Source organism: Pavona decussata, unplaced genomic scaffold, assembly GCF_977016875.1.
Source record: "Pavona decussata unplaced genomic scaffold, jaPavDecu1.1 SCAFFOLD_14, whole genome shotgun sequence".
Taxonomy (NCBI): Eukaryota; Metazoa; Cnidaria; class Anthozoa; order Scleractinia; family Agariciidae; genus Pavona; species Pavona decussata.
In genome coordinates this window covers 622,679-646,797 of record NW_028145437.1, presented here as the reverse complement: position 1 = coordinate 646,797, position 24,119 = coordinate 622,679, and the positions used below count along the sequence as shown (strand labels likewise).

General features: G+C 39.3%; 1 non-coding gene and 2 pseudogenes across 1 annotated transcript; 1 reads left to right on the top strand and 2 right to left on the bottom strand.

Annotated features, from left to right (window-relative positions):
* The window catches only part of LOC146487577 (uncharacterized), a 205,385-nt pseudogene that overhangs the window by 74,161 nt on the left and 107,105 nt on the right, over nucleotides 1-24,119 (bottom strand).
* Trnat-agu (transfer RNA threonine (anticodon AGU)) lies at nucleotides 8,014-8,086 on the bottom strand. Its single transcript has one exon. It is a non-coding gene; the product is annotated as a tRNA-Thr (tRNA).
* Nucleotides 10,553-11,268, top strand: LOC146487584 (uncharacterized; annotated as a pseudogene).

Sequence of the window (24,119 nt, the reverse complement as noted above, 5' to 3'; positions counted from 1 at the left end):
CTGTTGAGAACCTCAACAATCCTGATGCGCCCAGTCCTTTGACGCCCAACCATTTGTTGACGACGAAGAGTAAGATTGTTTTGCCACCCCCAGGCAGTTTTCAGCACCCAGATAAATATTGTAGTGAGTAGTGGAGACTAGTGCAATACTTGGCCCATGTGTTTTGTGCTCCCTGGAGGAAAGAGGTTTTTTATTGGTTGCACATCTAAATATTGACTATAAATGTTCTGAACCCAGGAGTCATGTCCTAAGTATTCAAATACAGGTGAGTGTAGTCCTATGTTTGAGGTGACATTGACTGATGTTTTGAAAACCTGAGCAAAAATCATCTTCAGAGTCAAGTAAATTGTGAACGTAAGTAGACGGTATAAATGTCTCTGCTTGTTGACCTGATTGGTCAATGAAGTTGCAATGTTATTAGTCCTTTGTCAGTAAGCCATGATGTTATTGGCTGCGAAGACTGTAGAAAGTGATCTGTGCATTTCAATCCGTCTTTTATTAGTTAACCAACAAAACACTGACATACTTATAAATATTGACTGTTTCTGAGCTATTTTTTTTCTATTGTTGTTAGGCAGTAATCCTTTTTGGTTGGATGGTACTCAATCAGGTGGTCGCAACAATTGAAAGGCACGCTGTATTTCAGCTCTAGTAGTCAGCAGAACCTAACAGAATTTGAAATGAACTATGACCAGAACTGGGCATTGACATTTTGTATTTAAGCTAAGTGATGGTGATTTTAAAGTGATCAAGTTTCATGAAAATCGATCAAAGTAACTACTGCTGAAGACTGGGAAACAAGATAAGTTTTCTATCAGACCGAACCAAAATAACAAACTCAGATTACAAGGAAGACAGCTAATGACACTAGAAAACAGAGGATTTGAAGAACAAACAAAGACTTTCACCTGTGGTCGGACACAACAGGAGAGCTCTGTGAGTATACTTTCAGCCCTCAATTTTTCGATTTAGAAACAACAAGCTAAGATGACAGCCAAAGGTGACAACCACGAATCTCTGGAAACGCAATAGGGAGACATGCTGAAACCTTTAAGCAAACCCAAGCAGATGTGGAAAACATACAAAGAGTCAAGATGGTCGTTAACCAAGGTAAAATCTCCCAATTGTGCGGGCTCATCTAATATTCAGCGGCCCCTCCCTTAAGGCTTGTGTGGGCTCATTGATAAGCAGCGGATTTCCACAAACGTTTTGAAATAACCCCCAAAAATGGCGGGGTATAAACCAAACTATGGAATGGGTGAAATGGATTCCCTTCATAAGGAAGTATGCAGAAATAAGCTGGAACTCACTGGCCCAGTTATTGACTGCTATCTTCATAAATTGGGCGAAGGATTGAAACACACGCAGACATTCAAAGGCAACAGCTGTTGTTGACAAAAAATACTCACATAACACTTGTGTACAGCATGACAACAATCCGTCTCACATTGTCAGCAATTAGTCAAAAGTACACTAAAGAGGAACTTGCTATTATCAGTCAACTGCAGAGGATAATGAACTAATTTTAGATCTGTTTGTTTCTGTTTTCTTCACCTTTAAGCAGCTTTAAAGGGAGGGTTTCACATTTCAGCGCACGTGCATGAATCTAAATGCTTTTTTCTCTTTCTTATCAAAAATCCCACTCACAAGTACTTCAGTCATAATCACACACTATAATTAGTCCAAGCAAAATGACAGATGACCAATTAAAATTCACAAAAAATGCTAGTGGATTGTACCGACATTGTCAATATTTAATTTAGTGTTGACCCGAAGGATTCATTCCATGGTTGATTATTTTACAGTTATTTGCATGCGAAATAATGCAATCATCTCAAAAAATTATCACCCAAGTTACCTACTCTCTTCTGAATGGTTCATAAACAATGAATTAAATTAAACATTAGCGAGCAAGGGCGAAAGAGTCTTTTGATTCATGGACATGCACAGAATTGTGAACAACTTCCCTTAAGGTAGTTGACTGCATTGTGATGTACCTCAAGACAAAATAAGGCACGGCATTCATGGAAAACAGGTTTTTATTAGGATAAGTAAATTTTAACATTGTAATTAGCATAGTATTTATATGATATATTTTATACTTAGATATTGACATTTTATACTTCTGTACTTTTTTAGACCTGATGAATTTTTACCGTGTATAAATAAAGATTACTTAAGTACCTCACTTTTACCAAGAAATTTTTTTGTACTAACAGCATACTCTTAATTTTTCTTAACAAGAACCTTTTTTCTGAGAATGTTGAGGCTGAGATTTGCTGAAATTTAAGAACATACCTAAGAACCTTACCCAGGGTGAATCTTTGACAAAATGTTTGTAAAATGGACAGTATAAATATGGATAAAATAATACACATAAAACTTCAGTCTGTACTGTCTTGTACCCAGCACTGGAGTACATAAATTATAAGCTGTGCAACAGAGCATGTCACAAGCAACTTGACACCCCATTATGACACATATTGCTGTTTATTTTATAGGTGGCTGGGTCACGTCTGCATAGATCTATTGAAATAATATAACAGAGAACTTAATTTCAGGCTAAAATTGCTCCCAAAAAATAAGTAAGAACGTCCAGCAACAGCCCAAATATTAGGTGTTCTTAACAGCGAAGGTCTGATGGTCAAGGCGAAAATTTAGTTTTTGCTAAGATTTGGGTTGTTGATGGGTATTTCTGTCTAAACAAATGTGATGTTGTTTGTTTTTCGAAATACCGCCTGAATTTTGAAAAAGTGGTCGAAAATCTTTTTAGGCTGATGACGGCTTCAATTACACACAGAATCATAGCCAAATTGGTAGCTCCCAAAATGTGTACCGCATGCGAACAGGGAATAAATTATTCTATAGAGACTCCGTTTTGACCTTTAAATGTCAGAACGATCTTGTGCCTCAATACTTAACGAGCAAGTTTACCAAGCGCTCAAATATACATACTCGTAACACTCGTACACGGAACTCTTTGCAGATTCCGCTATACAGAACGGCTATAGGCCAGCGCACATTTTCCTATAGAGGGGCCTACATATGGAATAACTTGCATAATGAACTTAGGCAAAGTGCCTCATTGGCATCTTTCAAACGCACCCTGAAAGACACACTATTGAGGCAGACATTTCCTTCATAAGCTTTAAATTTTAGTAAAATACCAGCATAAATTGTGATTTCGAGTTTTTATTGTCATTTTTGCTTTTATAAATTGGAAATAGTTTGTAAATAGTTCCTGAAAAACCTCACGAGGATGTTACTATTAAAGTTATATATATATATAAAGTTATTGAAACTCTCTTGTAATGTATCGATTAAAAAGACCTTTTGTAAGTATTTTGCAGGAAAACTGAGACCTGATAATGATCCGGGATATTGTACTTTCAGCCACGAAAAAAGGCGCTTTTACCCTGAAAACGCTACGAGGATTTTAACCATGTGGCACATGCTCCCTCTGTCTATAATTCCACCTGCATGGACACAACATGTTTTTCTAAAACTTGTGTCAAATTTGTCTTAGGTAATTGTACCCACGCTTCGTACAGCCGAGGTAAAGTCGAATAAAATCTCCTAATTACCGTGGCCTTGAGTAAACAACTCCGCTATTGACACGTTTTTGTTTTTGGTCAGTAATTTTCCCACCCCGTGAACCAAACCAGCATAATAACAAACGATAGAAAAAAACCCAACCGTCTATCTTTGTTAAGGGGCTTTGAAAAATATCTTGTGCGTTTGTAGCAAACAAAGCTGTGACAAGTTTGGTGGAAAGCCTTGGTAGAAAGTTGTTGACCTGCATTTATGGCAACATGAAATTCAATCCCCACCAAAGTCGGTCTCTTTATACAAATTGACAGCTGGAGATCTCTTCTCAATAATTCATGAAAAACTACCTGTTTTATTAAAAGTTTTCTCAAGTCTACCTCGTCGTATCCCCCCCCTTTTTTTGGTTGGTTGTGTTATGAATGAAACAAATGGTATTCCACCGAAAATGATTTTATTGCATGACACACTCAACACCGTGACAGTGATATGCGAACAATTATTACTTGCATGTGACTTTCAAAGAGGAGAGAATAATGCCGGAAAATCTTTTAGAGGAAACCCTTTTCACAGTAAGTAGCCCGGTTGTAAAGATGTAAAGAACTGTGCTCTGGAGCTATGAACAGTGACTGCTCATTTCTTGCAATAATTTACAGGAGGCCACTGTGACTCAGACTCAAAAGACAGAAGCAGATCAATCGATTGTGTTCCTTTGCTTAGTTGTAATAGGGATGTAAACGCTCATAAATCAGCATTCACGCTTAGTGACATCGAGAATGAAGTGGACCTAATCTTGTCAAGGGCGTCCATCTTTTCTACCCCAGCAAACATATCTCAACTGCTGATACGTCCTGCACATCGTGCAGCGCTTGGTTTCAGATGGAGACGTTCACTCAATGAGAGATGCAGAATACCTGTGATATTATCGCATCATAGTGATGACATTGTCAAGAAGCCTAAAGTGGAGAGAGGGCTCAGCAAAGCCCACTCCCAGTTTGTGCTGAACTTTCTTTCCCGTAGGATCAGGTGAATTTGAAATCTTCGTTACGTCTCCTTTTATCCCTCCCTTCAGTGAGCTGATTGCCTGCTCCACTATGTTCAGGAATGGGCTGTAGGCTGGGAGCATTTCCAGCTCGGTATTGGCCGCGTGGATGGCGGGATTTTGATGTGTTGGTGCATCATCGTAAATGAAGATCACTTCCTCGTCGGGGTCCAGATTTTCCCTCGTCTGGCCCAAGAAGTCGTTAAAGCGAGGTGCATTCATCCCGCCGATATTGGCGGAATAAAACACCAGGCCTTTAACGGGCAATACTGCTAGGGCCACAGTCACGTTCCGTCCTCACTGGTCGCATACTTCTCTATATGCACGCTCACCCTGCCTCCCCCTCCCGTGATTTCTGGCAGTCCAGATGTTCACAAATGAAAGTTGCTTTGACGAGTTTGACTTTCACAAGACCTTAATAAAAGTCTTGAAACAATTGAATGTTTATAATTATGCAGATATCCTTGTGGAGGGTGCATTTCAAGCAATTGAATGCCGATTGGCGGAAATGAACGTATTTTAGCATTATTGTCTGACTTTTAGTGCAAATGATTGTGTATTTTCTCTAAATGAAAAGCAAAAGGTGTAATGTAATCAAGAGTTGCTCATGACAGGACTGCAACATTATTCAATGCCATCAAGAGTTTTGTTCAGATAACAGATTCCCTAGCTCAAACACAAGCCACTCTATGACTAGAAGTACTTTATTTTCAATAGCAAAACTTTAACAGATGTTTTTATTGCAAATGAACGTTTGATCATGAACAACACATAAAACCTTTATAATAAATGAAAGTAGTCTTCTGGGGACTGGGACGAGGCATGACAGATGGCGGTCATGCCAAAAATGTGCTCGAAGTATCTTTTCGTTTTCGCAGCCTCAACGGTAGTTAGGAAATATTTGTTATCCATTTGAAATGCCTGATGAACCATCGAAGAAAAAGGAAGCCGCGGAAAGAAGCAGGAAACGAACAAGGGAGCGTAGCTCTCAAACTGATGAAGAAGACGCGTCCAATCAACACCACGAGCAAGGACGCAAAAAGTGCTTCGAAACCACAAACTCGAGGCTCTCCGGTATTGAAGAGAAACTCAACATGCTATTAGCTATACTTCCCGAGCTGGAAACTTATAAAAAGAGAATTAACCTTCTTGAAGAAGAAAACAAAGCCCTGCAAACGAGCTTGGAGTATTTGCAAGCAGAGATAGAAGACCTAAAAGCCATTGTTGATGATGTCAAATTCAAGCAAGAAACAGCCAACACCTCCAGTGAACGAATGGAGCGAGAACTCAAAGAGCTACATCGTCGACATGTTAAACTCGAATGTCACATTCGTAGAGGAAATATGAAATTTTACGGAATAAAAGAACATGAAAACGAAACAAACAATGACACTGAACTCGCCCTAAGAGAATTCATGCGTACGAAGCTAAAGATCCCTCCAGTCGACGAAGAAAACATTCATTTTGACCGAGTTCACAGAATTCCGTCGCGCCCCTCACAATCAAATGACCGAAATCCTCAACCACGACCGATCATAGTTAGGCTAACGGATTTTCAAGATAAATTTTTCATCAAATCCTTCATCAAGAATCTTCCAAGAGGTACCAGATTTGGAATATCCGACGACTTTCCTAAAGAAGTCGACGAAGTAAGAAAGGTGTTATATCTGATATTACAGACGGCCAAGCGTTAGAAGAAGGCTGCATACTTCAACGTCGAAAAGCTGATCAGCGACGGTGCTCTCTACCGTGGTGAAGAAACATCACAATTTTCTTTCTATGGGCGCTTAATGGACAATTAAGCTAAAATGGAAGCTAAACCGTAGTTTAGTTTACTTTTTTTTTCTCTACGGAGCCACCCACTTGAGTGCTGCAGCTTTCCACTCTTTATATACCCAGTCAAGACGCCGCACAAAGGTTTAGGTAAGTCCGTAATAGTTATGTGTTTTCGTATGTGTTTCCGCGTGTGTTTCAGTGTTAGCTTTCTCTTCTGTCATGTTGATCAAACTTGTTTTGTAACAAATACAGTTGAACCTCCACTAACGGTCACCTCTCCACAACGGCCACCTCTCTATAACGGCCACTTTTTTTGGCCTGGCGGACAGTCCATACATTAGCTCTTGTTTAAACCTCTCTACAACGGCAACGGCCACTAAAGCGCGTCCCCAACTGCTAAAATAACCTCTCGACAACGGCCAGTATACAGTTCTTTTGCATGTGTAAAAACCGTTTTCTATAAACTGATGCAGTATTCGACATTTGTCTTCGGAAAATTACGTTTCTGTATCCATTTTAATGATATACGTATTTTAATTGTTTGCCATTTATATGCTGCAGTAAGCATAAATTGTCTACAATAATATACCGAACCTTGCTCGTTTCGTCTTTCCGTTTAACATTTTGATTCAAAAGATTATTTACGTTTTATTGTGTTTTTTTATCTATATATATTATTTAAGATTGGATTGTCATTATAGGCTACAGTAAGCATGAACTTGGCACAATAAACATGTTGTACTTCCCAAAAAAAAAAGGTGTCATATTACACCCCCACCTCCCCATAACGGCCACCTCTCAACAATGGCCACTTTCTTCTGTCCCCAAGGTGGCCGTTGTGGAGAGGTTTAACTGTATCAAGCCTTGTTATAAATTTCAACCGCACTGTGAGCATATGTCTAAGACAACTATTCTCGTTATTTCTTGGATACCCCGTCTATCTTTTCATTAGAAACTAAATGTATAAGCTGTCTCAATTCGATGAGTTTGTCTCACTTGTGTGCGAAAAAATCAATCTGGAAAAATATATTGCTGTCACTTCTAATAAGGAGCAAGAATTCAGAAACAAATGGAAATTTTTTCTGTCTTTATAAAATTGTATTGTGTCTTTTTTTTCTTTTAAGCTTTTGGATTTTGATTTGTTTGCTTTCGCTACCTATTTATTTAATATTCTATTGAATTCTAGAAAATTAACACCCTATGTAGTAACAAACAAAATTCTTATAAGTGACTCGAATAATTAACAAACGAACAATAATGTCATTGTAAACAGATCAACTGTAATTTAATTTGACTAGTGTAATTGTATTGTAATATATGTATTGTAAGTAGTGTACGTTAACATAGAGTAAGCATCGTGTAAGAAGTAAATACAGTGTATGCCCATATGTATGTATAATATATAGTGTTATAAACAGTGCAAATAAATAATAAAACAACGTGAAAAAAAAAAAAAGAAAGTAGTCTTCTTGATTTACCTTCAATAACAATAAATGGCAGGCCTGAGGCATTTAAACATATTAACTTAGTAACAGGTGTAGAGGTTGTATGAAAGAAATGTGATGGTATATTTCCAGCCTGGTGAATGAATGAGAATGATGATTATTCTGGAAAGTGACGCAGGCATACTCGGAAAAAAGAAATCCGAGTTCTCCTATCAGGAGTCGAACCTAAGACCTTCCGATTACTAGTTCGGATGCTCTACCACTGAGCTACAGGAGACTCGTGGGAGCTAAGGCCATTAAACTAGGTTCATGGGACAAACATCCTGCATACTGCTAGGATTTGAATGTCGAACGTGTGGTATGTGAAAGAAATGTGATGGTATATTTCCAGCCTGGTGAATGAATGAGAATGATGATTATTCTGGAAAGTGACGCAGGCATACTCAGAAAAAAGAAATCCGAGTTCTCCTATCAGGAGTCGAACCTAAGACCTTCCGATTACTAGTTCGGATTCTCTACCACTGAGCTACAGGAGACTCGTTGGAGCTAAGGCCATTAAACTAGGTTCATGGGACAAACATCCTGCATACTGCTAGGTTATTTCCCAAATGGGAATATACATGTACGTTGTACTGTTAAATCATAACATTAATAGAAACAAACTTTGATATTCTACTGTGAAAGACAGTTAAATTACATTAATGTCAACAACACTACAAAGCAGAAAAGTGAAAACATGAACAGCTTATGCTGCATTAGAGGATTTGCATTAGAGGATTTTGTCATCCCCATCTCCGTCATTGTTTGCACCAATTCTGGCTTCCCTCAGTGCTGATGTCATGGAAACATCAGCAGTACCCAAGAATTCTGCCAGGCCACCTATCTTAAGTGGCTTGTGAATTTCTGAATCTGGCAAACTCACCCTACGTAGGGGGCAGTCTTGCAATCTGGAGGCACAGTAGAAGCACCTAATTAATTGGCCACAACCAGCAACACAAAAATACAGTGATGCAGTACATGTGGATTGGCAAATAACACACTTAATAATCTCTTTCACCCTTTTCTTTTCATTATTTACTTCAAGGGCATCTTAGATCTCTTTAAACATTCCTTTTATCTCTGAAAACGTGTCTTGTTTTCGAGCCTATGAAAACGAAAAGTCAGTCATCAGGAGTGAGTGTATCATAAAAAGTACATGTAATTATTATAAAGAAAATTTTATACTGTTTCTTAAAGTAACAGTGCATTTCTTTTTTACCATTTAAACCTATTGTAGTAGTTGTATGTATGAACTTCTGGGTGTGTGAGAGGGGGACCTCTAACCATCTATTATACTATATGGTAAATTCTTACTCTAAATCATTATTACTATGGTTGAACTTATATCAGGTTTACTATCTATGTACAGTGAGTGGTAGATTCAGACCTGGAGGTAAGGGAAGGGCCCCTTCTCTAACCAAAACAAGGTATCTTGGTGCCTTGACCATCTGGGCCCCACTCCAGGTCTAAAATAAGGGGGAGACCCTGACATGCTCCTCTTATAAGTCTTACTCTTTGGCAGGGAAGGTGATCACATGTGCATTTTTTGTACCAGTTGGATAGCGGCCATACATTTTCACACTTGCCATTTTTTACGATTTTTAGGTGGAAACATTCGGGTACCCTAAAAAATCGAGGAATTCTTGCTTTGATGAGACTCATCGGTACTTTTGCCTTCAAAATCCAGTTGAATTAGATCCGCCACGATTCGGAAGAAAACTCCCCAATTTCCTGCATTTTAGGTCATGTGATCTTTTCCCGCCCATCGCCCCATCACTGCATCAGACAAAATCGAGGCAACATAATTTCAAAATGCAGAAACAATAATTATAGAATATGGATTCGACAGAACCAAAAGAAATAAGTAAGATGAAAATAAGTTGAAAAATGGAATAAATAAAGCAAATTAATTTCAAGATACTAACAACAATATTTAACTCACGCCGGAATGTGTTTCGCAAATAAGGCAAGGATATCAGTGCTCCTGGTCGAGGCAGATAAAAAAGAAGGAATAAATAAAGTGAAAGATAGCATTAAAAAAAACCAACATAATATCGAGGCAAGAAATTACAACATGCAAAAGACAATATATATCATGAAAAGGTACAATCAAAGCAAGATAATAAAGGAATAAAAAACAGATAGATATTACATGGAACCGAGGAAAACATGCAAGAAAAGAGTAAGCTTTAGGCTGAAATACGGAAGACAATCGCAAAACGTAATTGCAGATCGGAAATTTATAATGAAAACAAAACTTTCAAAAGACGACATGGCAAATGGCATTTAGAAATTCAAAACAAAATTTTGTAATCATAGCATCAAATTTACAATGGCCACGTGGTACATTCATCCTTGGTTCAGATTTTTTTCTGCACTTTCAATGTCAAATTCACTATGACACTGGAACCTTTGTACTTGCAGCTACTGAAATTCCAATCAGGTACTGCAAGGTTACACTAAGGGCACTTACCATTAGTCAGAACTGGCTGGCTGGGTCGGTCAGTTCGCAAATGGTACACGTCAGTTCGCAGAACTGGTTCTGGCCAAACTGGCCCTGCTCTTGGAGTTGGGCCAGCCAGTTCTCTCATTCCAGCGCGGAACGTGGAAAGCCGCAGCAAATTTTCGCGCCAGGTTCAGTGTACAATATCACATCTCGTTCGACCAAAATTTTGTAGAAAATTATATTATTGAAAACATCAGGATGGCTGCTGCTTTCTCAGTTGCTTCAACATCAGAAACTATTGGTAAGTACACACGTCTCAAATTTCTGTTGCTAATCAAAACAATTACTAGTTCGAAAACGCGTTTCATTTACCATTTTAAAATTCTTGCTCGTTGCAGGAGAAGCAAAACTCTGTTCTTGGACTCAGACTTCTACGAAACTGTTAATTTCCTTGAGAAAAGAACAAGATAATCTTTTTTGCAAAGGCAAAGTGCGTTAAAACGTGGCATGGCAAAGGGTTGCTGAAAAATTTAACGAAAACTCGCAAATTAAAGTAACCAGGGAACAATATTGTAATAAATGGAAAAAGCTCGAAAAAAAAATTTAAGAAGGTTCAGGAGCACAACGAAAAAACAGGGAGCGACAGAAAAGACATGGAATTTCAAGACGAACTTGCCGAATTCTTTGGCAGTGACCCCAAAATCATCCCACATTCTACCGTTTCTACCATAACCGCTAGCCATTGTGAAGGAGATTTATCGTCTGATGAAGATGGCAGTGTGCTAAATGAGCCTCCCAAGAAGAAAAGAAAACGAAAATCGAAGTCATCAGCTTCGGAGATGATAGAATTCCTCAGGGAATTTAAAGAAGACAAAGAGAAAGGAGCGAAAGAAAAAATTGATGTCATTACAAAAATGCACAAGGAGAAAATGGATGTAATGGAGCGGTTTCTTAGCATTCTATGAAAGAAGTAAGCTTAATCGCTTTGTGAACGTTGACAGCTAGTGCATGTAAGAAGTCGCAGAGAAGTCGCCTTTTTATTGTTCGTACTGCACATAACAAATTTTATGACCGTGTGCTATTACATTCAGAAGAAGTTGATTTCCTTTGACAGACCGCTAAAGTAAAAAGTTCCTCCCTTGCATTCAATTAGATCAACTGTCAATCCAAAATTACGCAATTTAATTATTGTTGTATTCCAATATACCCTTTGTAATGTTTGCAGGGTCTTTGAAAAGGCAGTAGTTGTTATTGGATCATTTGCTTTTTTCTTACAACAGTCATTCTCATTACAGTCGAACCTGTGTTAACCGGTCACCCTCGGGGAATGGCTAAGTGACCGCTTAATACAGGTTGCACAGAATACATCACTTACTTGGTTAAGAAAGTTCGGCGATAAAATAGTATGACAAAGGAAACCATGGTTTTGAAACGGACTAGTAAAACATTAACGCCACGATTGTGCTGCTCATTAGAAACTCAGTTGCCTGGCACGCTATTTGGTACCATGTTTAAGTGGTTTCCTTTTCCAAAGTGACCGTTTAAAACAGGTCAAGACAATAGAAACAGCTCGTTGGGACTTAGTATAGGGTGACAGGTCAGGATTACAGTAATTAAGGGAAGTAATTTTCGGGACTTTGACAACTGACTGCTTAATAGAGGGTGGCCGCTTAATACGTTGCTGCTTAATACAGGTTCGACTGTATGTAAGCATTTTACACAACATTATCATTTTTTGTCTATGGCACTTTAATTACCGCTCTAAACTGATGATTCAAGATCCATGTTTCCCTGCCGGGGGAAGATCCATATTTTTTAAATAAAAGTAACTCATCTTCAGTTCTGGCCACTCTCTGACCTTAACTTATCCATGTTTATTCCAAGTCTCATGCCCCTACATAAGTGTATAGCTATAACAATTCTTCCTCTTTAGACTTACGTTTAGAATTCTGATTTACACAAATAAAAACTGCAAATTTTGCGATGCAGTCATTCTTTCAATTGTGAAAAATAGGTCTAATCCCTTGCTACAAATTTCAAAGAACCAAGGCAGCAAGCAGATTAAAAGACACAGACCTCAGTGGTAAGAAAGATAACCATTTGGTTTCTCTTTGCCACAGCCAGTGGTCTTGGATCATAAGCAGGTAATTCACAATCTTCCCCATCATCATCATCAAAAAATTCATCAATGTTCTCTTCATCAATTAGCAGGCAAAAATTATGCAAAACACAGGCTGCTGCTACAACAGCTGGAGACTCATCAATATTTTCCATTTCGATAAATTTTAACCTTCTCCATCTCCCTTTCAGTAGACCAAAAGCCCTTTCAATTGTTTGGCGTGTCTTGGCATGTTTTTCATTGTAATTTACCTCGGGTCCTGATATGTGGTCATTATCTCTGAATGGTGTGAGCAACCATCTAAAAAAGAAAATGATAGGCATAATAAGTTTAAATCTGACAGAGTGAGTTTGTGGAATTCTAATAAATATTACCAATTTCAATATAGTTTGATACTGAAGTCTGCATTGTAGTTTGAATTTCAGGTCAATGATTTCAACAATTTTTTCCTTTTTTCCCCTTTATTTATAGTGAGAACAAGCAAAAAAGAATTGAAAAATCCAATCAAGATGAAACATCCCATTTTGAGCTGAAATTAATTATTTAAAACTACAATATATACATCAGTATCTTTTCATTTTTGGGGGGTGGTCAAAACATCATTATTTTATTATGTACCTGTGAAGAGGATAGGCGGAATCCCCAAGCAGATGGCTGTCACCCTGAAAGTGATGCTCTGCTGTATGGTACAAAGAAGAATTTCTGAGAACTCGTGCATCATGGACTGATCCAGGCCTTCCAGCATAAATATCTGTGAACAGCATTTTATGATTACATATACCCTGGAATTCAATTTTAATTCAGTTAAAAGCTTAATATATATATTCTCTATCTTATGGGGTAAGGGTTGATGGACAAAAGCCTGTCTTATCTCCCAAGCATTAATTATAATTTTGCTTTGACTATTAGACCCTAAGGCCTCTAGCTGTAAGATTATTGCTCTTTCTAGTTGTGTCCATTACCTGTAGAATTATTGAATGACTTTTCAGACGATTTAGATAGGACTGAGGGTCTACGGATGGAGTCCTAATTGGAATGTGACATCCATCAACTGCCCCAAAAACTCGTGGAAAACCACTGATCTGCTCAAATCCTTCTTCAACAACAACAGCTTGTGCACCTTAACCAAATAGAGACAAGATAGAGACTTTATATTGAACCACATCCCTGCTTTTCCACAAAAACAAATTCATTTCATTATTTGTTGAAACTTCATAGTCCATATTATTGATATAGAAAATTATGTGTAACAGACATAATGCTACAGTCATCTCCAAGTGTAACCCTGAAGAGTTAGGGTTCTTAGCACTGAGTTTTCAGTTTTTCCCAAAATAATAATAATAATAATAATTAGTATATACCACACAAGTGAATAGTGCTTTTTGCGCGCGCTGATTGGCTAGCTCGGAGGTGATTAGCCAAGTACTATTCACCTCCGAGCAACCAAAGAGAAACAAGATGATAACCCGTTTCGCCACGGTCACTTAAGAGGAAAATATTTCGATAAAAGAGACGGCTATTACCAAAAATACAACAAATTTTGGTTTGACGGCATTACATGGTAAATTATTTAATCTTTTAAACCTCATAATCTAAGGCAAAAAATAAAAATACAATGCATTAATTACGAAAACTGTCGAGCACTATAATTACAATGTAAACAATGAAACATCTAATGTTTTGCAGTATAGTCTCAACAACAGGACAAATTTCACACAACAATCGAAGAAAAGCACGTAGCAACTAAACAAGTGCCTCTAGAAGTTTTATTTGTCTACAAGAAAGCGAGACGGAACTAATTCTACAATACGAAATCGCTTACCGCGCGGCGCGCGAGATTTTGAAATTTCGCGCCATTTGTCGGTATATTGAAAAAATTAAGTGAGTTTTGGTCCATTTCTTATTCAGCTGGTGTGGTATATACTAAAACAATTATTCACCTCAGTGTCGGTGAAAGTGATGGATATTTACCTCGCCGCTTTGCGGCTCGGTAAATATCCATCACTATTCACCTCCACTTTGGTGAATAATTGTTAATAATAATAATAATAATAATAATAATAATAATAATAATGAAACACCTGTCTTGAAGGTTTCTTCTTGTCCGTATTTGAATTTTCGAATTGTCCTTGTGTACAATTTTTCTATTTGTCCTTGTTTGCATTTTCTCTCATATAAAGATGATACTTAATGCTCAGAAGCTTCAGCTTCATGAATACTCCATAATTTTGCGAAATACCTCCACAGCCATACCTCATTGTGTAGTTCCAGAAAAAAATCCATACCCACCTCATCAAAGGTCATCAGAAATTCCTAGGGGGAGGGGATCTTAAAAGTCAAAATTTTAGAAGCAATGTATGAAGCTAAACTGGAATTTCCTAGGGTGATTTCTGGAATTGCACATTAACAGTGACAACTAATCCTGCAGTTCTAATTTCAGCTCCATTTACCCTTTAACTCCCACAAAAGATTAAGTATCTTCTCCTTACAATATCAGTACTTTATCCAGCATACAGGTGTTGAGAAATAGACATCATATCAGCTAGGTGCTGTCATCAGCTGATATAACACCAAATTCTCCTCACTAATTTATAAAGAAATGTAAAACAGCTAGATGGGAAAATTAGTAATCAAATATTAGGAGTTACAGGGTTAAATATGTTAGCATGGCTGTGGTTGTCTTCTGGGAGCTACTTTTGAACTGTGCTTCCAATGAATTAGCCACTGGTGCAAGCATTTACCGAGTGGCATGATCCCACAAGCATAACACTATAACTTTGTAATCATTTGTAACCATTGTAATCATTCATAAACACACTTAAAATGGGCTGCAGACCCCTTCACTAAAATCAGTGAGTCAAGTTGTGTTGAGGATGCTTTATCTATTTAGTTTATTTGCCTGTAATTCTTTGTGAGTTGTACCTGTAGTGCGAGAAACACTCAAACATTGCCAAGAAAGTCCATGGCGAAAATAATGATCTGAGATGTTCGCCAGCTCGTCGCCTCGGTAAAACTACAAATTTTCCTCGAAGCATGCTAGTGACACGTTTTTTTATTTCAATGAAAAAGGTGCATGACTTTGTAAATAAGTTTAGGAAGTTATTGCAACAGGCTGGTTCTCTACGCACCGATGGTTTGCGAAGGCGTCGCCCTCTCTGTCAAGATAAAGTGATAATAAAACAACCTGACAAGTAACCAATTCCAGTAAGACGCTAGTGTGGGATTTTTACTGTATTTATTTTATCTTGTAATCATCTGTTGTAATACTTTTCTTTCTATGTTAATGTTGTGTAAATAGTGTGAAATAAATGAACCATGAACCATGATGCCTTTCTTTACGGTCGTAAAAACATGGCAACAGGCTAAATTTGACTGAAAAGTGAAAACTGTGTTGTTCAACCTTTAATCACATTAACCCGTGTTACAATCGTTTGTTTGCTGATACGCTTTTAGTCGGAGAAATCAAACAGGGTGGTGGACATGATCAGGTAGTAGACATGCCGGCTACAGAGGGAGGTAGACCACTGGAAGAGGATCAAAATGGTCATGAGCGGAGAGGAGAAAAGAGAAGACGAACAGGATGCTGAAGAAGAACAGCTAGCCAGACACAGCAAAAGATCAGTATGCATTAGGAAACCTCCAGACCATTATGGTGAATGGATTCTAAATAACTTACAGCAGATGTAGAACGACTTGAAGATGTTGGGGACAAGCAAAGAATGGACAAGGCGCGGATCAAGAAGCTGAGACCAAAATTGCTGAAGAAGGCTAGAACATTGTGTGAACTTTGAAACTGTTCTTTCTTGTAGAGAGATAAACCTTCAAGAGTTTTTGTTAAGAGACTGGACTGATGGACTTTATTTTGCTTTATCATTCCATGTGATCGTGAATCTGGAGATTCCTTCCTTTTAGGGAAGGGGTTGATATTCCCAGGTCCTTGCAGTTCGTTAGCTAGGTCTTTCTCTTCATCACGAGTTGTCATCTGATACCTTTGCTTTTCGTTCGTTCGCTCTCGTGTCGTTTGGTTTATTTATTCATTTGCTATGGCTCAAGCCGCCAGGAAACGTAAAACAAGAGTTCCAGTGCTTCTATCCCCATTTGACTATCCACAGCTCAGCTTCCACATGTCTTCTGTCGAGCAGCAATTTTTCGTCTACCGTTTTGTTGCCAGCCTCCGTTAAACCAGGCTTTATTTCCATTCCGGCGCAGCCTCCAGTTGTCTCTGCTCCCTCAACATCGCTGTCTGGTCAGCTTTCCCTCTCTCATGACCACTCGCCGCTGCTATTATTTGTCACCTTCTTTGCACCTGAATGCCTTTGGAACCCGAATTCCCGTCCCGTCGAAGTTGAACATTCCTGTTTGGCAGGCGTACCTGGAACATTATTCCCATTCCATAGTAGCTGATTTTCTTGCCTTTAGATGGCCTATTAACTGCCACTCCATAGTTTCTCTCCCATCTCAACTCCCGAACCACTCTTCAGCTACCCGCTTTCCAGATGTTATTGACTCCATCTTGTCTACAGAGCTTGAACATACTGCCACCGCTGAGCCATTCAGGTCTAATCCTTTCCCAGGCGCTATCCGTACATCTCTATTGCAAACCGTCCCCAACGACGGCTCGAAAAGGCGTGTTACCCTTGATCTCAGCTTCCCTCCTGGTACCTCCAACAACGATGGAATTCCTACAGATTCTTACCTTGATCAGCCTTTCCATCTCTCCCTACCTCGTTCTTCAGATTTTATCGACCTTATTCTGTCCAAGGGTGCAGGATCCTACCTTTACAGGAAAGATTTGAAATGCACGTATCAACAGATTCCCATGGATCCTACAGATTATATCTTCCTCGTTTACCACTGGAGTGACTGCTTATATTTTGACCTCGTGCTTGCGTTAGGTCTTTTTTCTGCCACCCTAGCCTGTCAGCGGACTACCAACGCGATCGCCCACGTTTTCCAATCAGTCTTTAACCACGACTACATCAATTATATTGATCACTTTGGTGGGATTGAAACCCCCTTTGAGGATGCTTTCTGTGACCTGGAGTGTCTTTTCAATGAGTTAGGCCTCGAATCATCTCCATCCAAGGACTGTTCACCTTCCACCAGAATGGTTTTTCTTGGTCTCACTTATGACACTGTCACAATGTCCATAGAGATTCCACTGGATAAACTTCACACTACCTTTGATCTCATACACCAGTGGCTCACATCTCCACAGTCCACTAATCCAGATCTACAGTCCCTCATTGGCAAGCTCTCCTACATCTGCGCTTGTATCAGCCAGGGAAGAATTTTTATGCAGTGCCTTCTTAACAAGCTCCACCAACTTCCTTCTAAGCACATTCGTTTCTTGCCCAGTTCAGACATGGTGTCCGATTTACATTGGTGGAACAAGTTCCTTTCTGTCTACAATGGTGTTTCCCTGTTGCGTGATCATCATTTTTGTACTGACGCCTGCGCTGTTGGTATCGGTGGTTTCTTTTCTGGTCGTTTTTTTCCACTCCCCTTTTCCGGCATGCATCGATCCAAACTCCCTCTCAATCGCTTCACTTAAAATGTTGGCCTTTTTTTTTTTAATTAGTCTTTCACGACACCAACATTAACAATGATAAACACTACGTTGAGTACTTATAACAATTACGATTCTGACATTAACGAGATATACTATTTGTACTAACTCATGATAATCCCAGTATACTTTAAGACACACAATACTTATCATATGTATACTGCTGACTCTACAAAACAAAATTTGCGATACTTATAATACTTGAAATGCTTCGGTTGCCTAATTAGTTTGCACGAAGACTTATTAATACGATGATAAGGTTTGATAATACTGGCTGACAAACACTATGCATTACAAGAAATGATTCACGATGATCAAACCAACACTGTACAGAAAAAGGAAAACTAAAGGCTCACGGAATCCTGGACGTAAGAGGGCTCCGTGCATAGTCTACTTTTTAGTAGAGTTTTAAATGCTAGGAAGCAAAGAGGTTCATTTTCTTTGGAAGCGGTGTAGATATAGAAACGTGCCGCTATGGAGTTTGCTAAGATTTCAACAATCAATTACGACAAGAATACCAGAAAGTGGACAACCTTGTCTTACGTCGCGTTCCAGCTCAAAGAAAGGCGTTGTGTGACCGTTATTTGCAACACTGCTTTGAATGTTGCTATATTTGTATGTAATTAATGACCTGCCTTGTAATTCAGTTTATACTGCAAAAAGGTTGAATAAACGATCATTATTATTATTATTAAAAAGTCCTTACCCGCTGTAATAAGGGCAGCTCGAAACCAAGAGTCGCAAGGGTCTTAAAAATGAAGTTCCATTCTATGCTATCAAAAGCCTTTTTGAAGTCCAGAAACAAAGCGATGCCTGGAGTATTGAGCGCTTCTGTGTATTCTATAATGTCAGCAATTAAATGTACACTTTGAGCAATAGATCGGCCTTTAATGAAACTGGTTTGATCTCCATTTATTAGAACGGGTAAAACTTTCGAAATTCTAGAGGCGATAGCTTTGGTAGCAATTTTATAATCAGTGTTGGGAAGCGAGATTGGTCTCCAGTTATCTAAAAACGCTTTATTTTTATTTTTCTTTGGGATAAGAGTGATGACTCCTCTTTTTTGCAAGATTGACATTTCACCCACCTCAAAAGCGTGGTTAAGGCTGTCAACAAGGTCTTGACCCAATAGCTCCCAAAAAAATAAGTAAAACTCCGCAGTTAATCCATCCATACTGGGTGACTTACCCTTGGAAAACTGTTTAAGAGAGGCAAGGCATTCTTCCCTGGTTAATAGACCATTGCAAGTATCGGCTTCCTGTGGGGTCAGCCTTGGGAGGGTAGTACGTGTCAAAAAACTCAACGAAATCGAAATCATTTGGGTTTGTAAAATTAGAAGTGTATAGATTTTTATAATAACAATATTCCTCGTTTAAGATTTCGGTGGGATTGGTTAAGGTAAGGTTTTCTGTTTTTAGCTCGGTGATGTATTTGTTCAGATGATTTTGTCTCTCGAGATTAAAGAAATATCAGGTGTTTTGCTCCCCTTGCTTGCACCATCTTCCTTTACTCCTAATCATGGCCCCCTCTGTTTTGCGCTTTGAGATCTGCTTGGGTTTGAGTTTGAAATGTTGGCCGTTACTGTCAGCATCAAGTTGTGGTCTGATGAGCTACGCAGTTCACGAATTTTGGTTTAAACTGACAACCTTAACACCGAACTAGCCATCGACACTGGCCGTTCTCGCATGCCTTTTATCCAGTCCTCTTTGCGTGACTTGTGGTTTTACGCATCTCTTTATGATTTTGAACTGTGTACTCTTCACATCCCTGGCTATGCCAATATTATCGCTGATGCTCTTAGTCATTGGGACACTCATCTTCAGTTTAGCACCACCTTCTATGAGGCTGCTTCTCCTTATTATGACACCCTCAAATGTCTATGGTAATCATCTCTCTATTTGGTTGCAGGTTTCTCCAACAGCGACCTTCAACTCTGCGTCACCAGGATTCAAGCCCTCACACTTCCTGACTCTACCAAACGTAATTATCACTTTGTTTGGAACACTTACTCGAAATTCTGCCAGTTTTACTCCATCACTCCATTTTCAGCCTCTACATCAACCATCGCTTCCTTCATTGCCCTGCTCAGTTTTTCCATGAAGTCATATCATACTGTTAATAATTACTTGAGTGCCCTTCGGCGTTTACATGTGTCTTGTCATTTTGATACCTATGCCTTCGACGATAACCATGTCAAATTAACACAAAAAGGCTTGGAGAAGTCCATGGTCCACCTTCCGCAATGCAAGGCTCCTCTCACACCGGCTATTTTGCTGCAATTTTTCTACCATCTCAATATCTGACTCTGCTCATCTCGCCTTGTGGTACACCTTGCTTGTGGGCGTTTTCTCCTTCTTCAGAACTGCCAACCTTGTACCACGGTCTTTCGAAAAGTTCTCCACTCATCAAGTCTTGTCCAGGGCCAGCGTCACTTTTGCCAGCTCAGGTGCCCTCCTCACAGTTACCTGCACCAACACACATCAGGCTGGAGACACTGCTCTCGTGATTCCCATTCCTTGTATTCCAGGATCTTCCCTCTGCACCACAGCTGCCCTGAAATCGTTGCTCAACTCAGTTTCCGCCCCAGCCAGTTACCCTCTCTTTACTTACACTACTGCTTCACATCAGCATGACTGCATCACAGCAACATCCTTGAACAATGGCATCAAGCATTTGGCCTCTCTGGCGTGTCTTGATCCCCAGGATTACTCTGGTCACAGTTTGCGTCGCGGGGGTGCTACCTTTGCAATTCAATGGGGGTTTCCCTCCAAGCTCATCAAAGTCCAAGGCAATTGGAGATCTGATGCCTATATGCTGTATTTGACACTGCCTTTGGCAGACAGACTAGTGCTGTCTCACGCATTTCTCAGCACATTCAATCGTTATCGTTCAGTTTATGTATTCTTTTTTACCCAATTTGTTTTTCCCGCGCCTTTGGCACAGTCTTGTTCTATCTCAATCCTGTTTTATCACATTCATAGTTGTCCAACAAGTGGGAGGTTTGCCACCAGTTCCAGGAATACTTGCCAAGAAAGAGCCATGCAGAAATGACCCCTAAAGAGTGAAAGGCTTTTCTTAAAAAGATTGAAAAGTATGTCCAGATCCAGGAGCATATGAGCAACGCTGCAATTTCAAGACATCATCCATTTCAAGTGCCTCAGTTGGTCCCTCTAAAAGGCATCCCACTTGTGACATTGGCGACCTGTCCCCATTAAGTGATCACTTTTCAAGAGAGGAACAGGCAAGTCTTCTGAAAAAACCCTAAAGTGTTCTACAGAATGAGCAGTTTTACCAGGGTTTCCAGGAAATTGTTTATTTCTTGGGCAGTGGGGAAGCACTCCCTCACCAGGTTCAGTGCCTGAAAAGCGGAAAACGTTCCTGTGATTGTCAATTCTTTCGACGAAACAACCTTTGTCATCATTGTGTAGCAATCGCCATACATCTAGATGGGTGGTAAAGGTTGCAGAGGCCAATAAAGGCCAAAACCTCAGCAGAATATCGACAGCTACTGCACCAAGGAATGATGGGAAGGCTACATCCCGAAAGAGACCTTTGACTGCAAGAGAAGTGGTAGTCCACAATCCCATAGATGTAGGTGCAGATGATACAGAAGCAAGTTTCCAAGATGAAGTAATAAATCCAACAACACTTGTGGAAAGGAGAGCAGCCAGACCAGCTGACCCACCACCCAGTGCACCACTGGTTCTGAAGAGAATTGCCGGTAGTATCAGGAAGTGCACTGGCTGCTTCAAGGTCATAACAACAAGCAAACAAATACTTGGCAGCTGGTGTCATCAACAAGGCACTATCATCTCAACCCTGTTCCTGCACAAAGGTGTCATCTAAGATCCAGATAGGTAATGTCAATACCTGTGGTCACACTACAGGCTTTTGTCCTAGGGAAACTGGAAACTCAACTTTGCAAGTGTGACCGATTTTTCCCCAAGTAAATTACCTCGGGAAAGTTTTATCCTCTGGGGTTTGAAAACCGCAAGAGAACAAAAGAATGTCCTATGGATTTCCCTTGACAACTACCCTAAAGCAGAGAAAGGAAAAATCAAATCCCAGAGTAGCCGACCAATGGACGCTCATTGGCGATCGCGCTGGTGACAGATCCAGAATTATAATGTTGTGAAACTAATTTTGTAAGCGCTTGAGAGCATGACTTCTGTTGAAGATTTTGCCGCGCACACGCGAAAATCCACGTCGCGATTTAAAGAAATCATGTGAGTATAAATCGCTTCTGAATTCCTTTTTTTTTCTGATTAACTCCAGGTTTAGTTTGTACGAATATATTATATCTAATTTAAGACAAATTTCGTTTCAGAAACAGATTGAATCCTGAAGAAGAACCGGCCAAGCCGATATACCACAACGGCTATCTATTCTCTGGGTTGTCGCGGCTTCAGGCAAACAATTTAGAAGCCAGACCCAGTCGAGTTTTGGATAGCATGGAGTTCATCAGCTACCCGGCGTTGCTGGCATATGGAGTTTCAGCATTTCCTGTATATTCTGGATATTCTAATCCAAATCCGATCCCTCAAGACGTCACCAGAAATGAAACGAAAAGAAACGCGGAAAGCAAACTGTGATAAACAGTTGTGCAAATGAAATTAAATGTTTCCCTTGAAACTCGAAAATTTTCTTTCCACCACATGTTTAATGCGTTGGAATGGAACAAAGTCTCAAACCAATACTGCGGCCTTGGAAGAACATCCAAATCTGTCATCATTGTGCCCCCAGAATATGCACCGGAAGGCAGCAAAAGAAGAGGAGTTGAAGAGTCCACGATGGACTTTCTTCAAATTTTCTTATTTCACCTTGAAGACAACCCAAATGTTAATGTTTCTGGGTATGCAGAGCCATTGGCAAGCTGTGAAAACACAGGTAGAGAAGTTGCAGAATCACATATAGAGTTGCTCCTTCCTGACCTTACACCTGCAGGTGTTATGGGATGGCTGACTGGTCAGAAAAAAAACAAGCCTATCACCAGAGAAAAACGTAAAATTACTGTCAAGTTCAATCATGACTACGCTATCCGGAACCCCATTCACCAAATTTGTTTCCCAGTCGCTGGAGGTTGTGCTAAAGAAATGACTTTTCCAGCAGCTCATATGAAGGCAGAGAAAGCATTTAATGAAGTTCTTATGTTAGCACTTTCCCAGGGTCAATCTTAGTATGGCATGATGCCTGAACTTAACTTAACAGACAACAATACCGGAATTTCCTTAAAGGGGAATAAATCACTGTCTGCAGAGAGAGACCGCTGGCAACTGGAGCATTGACACTGCAATAATACAATGTTTATCACGTAAACAGTAACAATATTGTTGAATTTAAATGACCCTCCTTTTTCATGGTCTTTTTACAGGGAAATGTCTAACTTACAATTTTGTACGGTTTTCACATCAACTTCCATAGGGGACTCTGTGTAAATTTAACACAATGGAATTGAAGAAATTGAAGAAAGGATAGTAATACTGTATTAGCATATGAAAATATTTGAAATTGTTTATTGTCAAACTAAGAAAACCGTGAACATTAAGAATCTTTTCTGGATTATTTATTGTACTGGTCAGGCCACGAAAAAAATTAATGTTACAGCTAGTGTTTTTTTTTCTCTGATATCTGATTGGATTTCCTTCAAACACAATAAACAAATCAAAAATATTTTGAGTGTTCAGAGTAAATGAACTTTGTGTTTTTGATATCTTTGGTGACCTATTATATGTTAACATTCTCTGGCCTAGGTCTTTGGTTTAGCCTCGTGTCAAAGTTATTATTTAAACAATTGCGTAAACCAAGTTGGATGACCTATCTATGCATCCTAACCATTTTCAAATTCGATGAGTTAATCTTATAGTTAATGTTAGGTGAACTTCAAACACATACAGTTGTCAAACGAACTTTCAAATTGTTTTGAAAAAACAAAGCTTGCATCACGTTTTGAAATCTTAGGGACTGTGGAATAATTATCTGGATGGGGAAGGGTTCAAAGTTAGCTGTCACCCACTTGCCAATTGCGACTAAAAATCCTTCTTGGTGAATACAAATCTTGTGTCACTTGAGTGATTGCAAGTCATTCATGCGGCAACATGTGCTACGAAAATTCAAATTACAACACTATGAATGCATGC